This window comes from Mastomys coucha, unplaced genomic scaffold (assembly GCF_008632895.1).
Source record: "Mastomys coucha isolate ucsf_1 unplaced genomic scaffold, UCSF_Mcou_1 pScaffold20, whole genome shotgun sequence".
Taxonomy (NCBI): Eukaryota; Metazoa; Chordata; class Mammalia; order Rodentia; family Muridae; genus Mastomys; species Mastomys coucha.
In genome coordinates, this window is record NW_022196903.1 from 137,038,655 (window position 1) to 137,043,932 (window position 5,278).

The 5,278-nt window shown below is 42.5% G+C and overlaps 1 protein-coding gene across 4 annotated transcripts in view; it reads right to left on the minus strand.

The window, feature by feature from the left end:
- C2cd5 (C2 calcium dependent domain containing 5) overlaps nucleotides 1-5,278 on the minus strand; it is a 107,932-nt gene that overhangs the window by 75,713 nt on the left and 26,941 nt on the right. The window lies entirely within an intron of this gene.

Consider the following 5,278-nt stretch of genomic DNA (forward strand, 5'->3'; position numbering starts at 1 on the left):
CCTGTAGCATACATACAGTACCCTGTAGCATACAGCACCCTGTAGCATACAGCACCCTGTAGCATACATACAGCACAAGGCCTTGGCTGCATCTCCAGAATGGCAAGAAGGAAAAGCTTCCTTAGAAATATGTGTATGTGAGTGGGTGTGGCTGTGAATGTGTATGTGTGTGAGTGTGTGTGTGTGTGTGTGTGTGTGTGTGTGCCTGTGTGTAAAAAAAAAAAAAAATGGGGGAGGGGGAGATAGGGTCTTTCTATGAAGCCCAGGCTGTCCTAGAACTCAATAGGTAGAACAAGATGGTCTCTACCTCAGCTTCCCCACCCAGTGGTAGGATTAAAGACATGTGCCAACAAGCCTGGCTTCTCAGAAATATTTTAAATGTTTAGATATTATCAACTGCATAGCAATATGCCCATTAAAAAACTACATTTCCCAGCCTCTCTTGCAAGTAGTAAATTATAACCACAGTTAGTACCCAGAGCTTGGTAAAGTGAAAACCTCTTAAAGGGATGCATCCCTTGGGAACCTTCGGAGAAAAGCTACTTCTAGGAAGAACAGTTTCTACAACTGAGTCCCTTTGTAGAAAGGTCAGACATAGCCAAGCTACTCAGAAGTGCTTCTTTGGAGACACAAGGGCACATCCCACAAGGAGATCATTAGGAATAGTATCTACTATCCGCCATGCCAATGTCACAAGTGAATCCTTTATTGGCTGTGAGCTAAGGCACAGGTAGAGCAGCAGCTTGTTTTGTTTAATTATTTGAGACAGGGTTTCATTGTAGTTCAGGCTGTCCTGGAAATTGTCTGCAGATCAGGCTGGCCTCGAACTCACAGAGATCCTCTTGCCTCTGCCTCCCAAGAACTGGGATTAAAGGCATGTGCTACCACTGCCCAGCTTAGCAGCTTTTCAACTTGCAATCTTCTTTCCTTAGTATATGTGGTGGTTTGAATAAGGATGGCCCCCATATATTTGAATATTTAGTCACCAAGGAGTGACAGACACTATTTTGGAGGAAGTGTGAGTGTATCATGGGGAAGGGGGTAGCAGTGGTGGGGTTGGGCTCTGAGATTTCAAAAGTGCATGCCGGGTGCAGTCTGGCACTATGTCTATCTCTGTCTCTCTATGTGAGATTGCCTGGCCCCCCCCACCCTCTCTCTCTCTCTGCCTGTGGATATGGATGCAGCTCTCCACAACTTTTCTAGAACAACGCCTGTTCCCACTATGATAATAATGGACTAAGACTCTGAAACTGTAAGCAAGCCCCCAGTTAAATGCTTTCTTTATAAGTGTTGCATTGGTCATGGTGTCTCTCACAAAAACAGGACAGTAAATTCCAGGGAAACGGGTACTGCTAGGACAGGCCTGACCATGCAGCTTGTTGGCAGAATGTAGACCTTTAGGCTTTGGATTAGGAAAGCAGCTGAACACTTTAAGTGGAATGGGCCATACTACTATGAGTAAGGAAGACAGAGGTTCTGAGAGCAATGTAGATTATGATGGCCTAGCTTAAGAGGTTTCAGAGAAGGATATTAGTAAGTAACTGAGAGACCATCTTGTGATATTTTGGCAAAGAATGTGGCTGTTTTTTACCCTTGTTGGAAAAAAAAAATCTGTCAAGAGGCTAAATTGAGATCAATAGCATTGGCAGAAGAGATTTTAAGACAGTCTACTATTGATTCTGTCTTGTGAATATTAGCAATCATTTTTATACATATCTATAATGAAAAGGAGTAAGCTAAACAAGGGGTAAAAATGTATGGCTTGAGGAGAAAAGGAGCACCAGGAAGTGGACTGGACCTCAATTCACTGCACAAAGAAATAAACAAAGCCGGACAGTGAGAGTGCACGTCAGTAATCCCTGTGCCAGAGGCAGAGGCAGGCAGATCTCTGTGAGTTTGAGGCCAGCCTGGTCTACAGACTAAGTTCCAGGACAGCCAGGGCTACACAGAGAAACCCAGTTAGGAGTAGGGAGGAGGAAAAGGAAGACTGGTGCTAACGAAATAAAGAGTGGTGACCTCAGCTCAGCTTCCAACTTGTGAAAAGTAATTCAAAAAAGTTTAAGGAGTGAAGGAAACCACCCAAACAGAAAGCTGATGAAAATGTATTTGAATGAGGGAACCATGTTCCAGCCCTAGCAAGCAGAACTCAGTAACTTTGACCATGTGATTCAGGTTTTAGGTCAAGGACACAAGAGGTACTGAGACCAGGTATGTATGGTGTGTGCTCCCATGAAGGCCTAGAGAGGCCATAATACGAAGTTGTGTAAGTGAAGCCTGGGTTGTGGTAAAGAGTCCTAAGATGCTAGAGATGCCAGAGTCTGTTAAGGTTTGCTCTTTTGCTTGTATTGTAATGCTAAATATTGGCCCCAAAGGCCTGGTGGCTTCCATGGGTACACAGTGATGCTATATAAACCTGCCCCCCAAGTTATCCAAGATTGATGCCCCCCAAGTTATCCAATAATGATGCCTACAGCCTATAGCTGGGCAGAAGGGAGATGGGGGTGGAAGGGGATGTTGGGTCCTTAGGTTCCCAGGCTTACAGTCTGAGGAGACCATGAGGAGAAGGAAGATGGTGAAAAAAGAAGCTCCCGGGATAAGAATCTTAAAGTGATGGTCATGTGGGCTGGCAAATTGGAGTTTAGAGCAGCCCAGATGAAACATGGCAATTATATAAAAGGATTACTGGCTGGGAAATAGATAAAATAGTATAGAGTATAAATATCTGCCCAGCTCTTGTGCTGATTATAGCTTATTATAAATATAAAGGTTGTAAGTGTCTTTTATCTAGGAACTAAATGGTCAAAGAGAGTGTAGAAACCCTGGATTAGGATTAACAACATCCAGCAGTAAGAGCTGTGGGATACCTGCCAGGAGAGCTGCAGACGAGCTGTGGACCAGCCCAGCGAAGACAAGTCTGGTCCAGTCAACCAAGCTGGAAGCTGGAAATCTGAAGAGCGTTTTGGTATCACATGGAAATGCAGAGTTTGGAGTTTGCCCAACTGGTTTTCGGTATTGCTTTAGTACAGTATTTGCTCACTACACTCCCTTTCAATCCTTTTGCAATGATAATGTATAATCTGTGTCATTGTATGTTAAGAGTATATGATATGCATTTTTATTTTACCAGGGTAACAGTTAAATAGACTGCCATGAGTTTAAAAAGAGACTTCAAACTTTGCACTATTAAAGAGTGTTGGCAGACCTTGGGTGCAAGCTCTGCAGCCAGTCCCACAACACCCAGAGTAAGCTCCACTCCCAGGAGCTCTGACACTCACGGGATCAGAGGTAAAGAGGACACAACATCTGTCCCAACACCAGGAGTAACTGGGACCAACGGGACCAGACACACAGGAACTCCACCAGCAGAGTGCCTTGGGTTCCTTCTGGTCTCTCTGGGCTGGTGTCCTGAGCAGACCTTGGGCCCAGCCTCCTCAGCCAGTCCCACAACACCCAGAGGAAGCTGCTGCACTCCCAAGTGCTTTAAAAAAGCCCAGGATCACAGGATACCAGAATCACAGGATCACAGAGAAAGCTTGACTCTGAGGAGTTCTGACACAAACAGGATCACAGGAAGGACAGGCCCCAGTCAGATTTAGCAAGGGCAGGTAGCACTAGAATTAACCAGATGGCTGGGGGCAAGCGTAAGAAAATAAACAACACAAACCAAGGTCACTTGCCACCATCAGAACCCAATTTTCCCACCATAGCAAGTCTTGAACACACCATTACACCAGAAAAGCAAGATTAAGATATAAAACTACTCCTCATCATGATGATAGAGGACTTTAAGAAATACATAAATAGCACCCTCAAAGAGAATCTCAGGGGCAGAAGACACCTTGGAAAACATTGACACACAGTCAAAGAAAAATGCAAAAAGCAAAAAGCTCCTAACCAAAAACACCCAGGAAATCCAGGACGCAATCAGAAGACCAAACCTAAGGATAATAGGTATAGAAGAGAGTGAAGACTCCCAATGTAATGGGCCAGTTATCTTCAACAAAATTATAGAAGAAAACTTCCCTAACCTAAAGAAAGAGATGCCCATGAACATACAAGAAGCCTACACAACTCCAAATAGACTGGACCAGAAAAGAAATTCCTCCTGTCATATAATAATAAAAACACCAAATGCACTGAACAAAGAAAGAATTTTAAAAGCAGTAAGAGAAAAAAGGCAAGTAACATATAAAGGCAGGCCTATCAGAATCACGCCAGACTTCTCACCAGAGACTATGAAAGCTAGAAGATCCTGGGCAGATGTCATACAGACACTACAAGAACACAAATGCCAGCCAGGCTACTATACCCAGCAAAACTCTCAATTACCATAAATGGAGAAAACAAGATATTCCATGACAAAACCAAATTCACACAATATCTTTCCACAAATCCAGCCCTACAAAGGATAACAGATAGAAAACACCAACATAAGGAGCAAAACTACACCCTAGAAGCAAGAAAGTAATCTTTTAACAAATCCACACAAATCTAATTCCACCTATTACAACAAAAACAACAAGAAGTGACAATTACCTTTTCTTAGTATCTTAATATGAAATTAATATTACCAACATATCCTAAGCAATTGAAATCCAAAAATTTGAGGAAATAGAAATTTGTTGATTGTCATCCAATGGTCTCTCTAATTTGGTAATTGGAGAAATAGGTCCAATATTATACAATCTATATATACTTTCAGCTTGTTTGTTCGTGACAGTGTCTGGCTGTGTACAACATAAGGGTCTTGAAATATTGCGTCTCCTATCTCAGCCTCTATAATACTATTAGTAATATTCTTTATTTCATGTTTTTACACTATACTACGGTTTTCAGAACAGCTTATATATTTCAAAAGTATTTATATACCCAAAAGAAACATAGACAATTAACTAGGGAGGTGGCTTATAAGAGAACAACAAAGAGTGAGACTGAATGCCTTGCTTGACGTTTTTTTTTTCTTCAGGTACTGTCAGAGCCTCTCAGGAGATAGCTATATTTAGGCTGGCTTGCCCTTCCTTCAATCTCTGCTCCATAGTTAATCTCTGCAACTCCTTCCGGGGGCATTTGGTTCCCCCTTTTAAGAAGGAATGCACTGTCCACCATTTGGTCTTCCTTCTTCTTGAGTTCCTTGTGGTTTGTGGGTTGTTCTTCCTGTATTCCAAACTTCTGGGCTACTAACCACTTATCAGAGACTGCATACCGTGTTTGTTCTTTTGTAATTGGGTTACCACACTCAAGATGATATTCTCCAGATCCATCCATTTACCTAAGAATT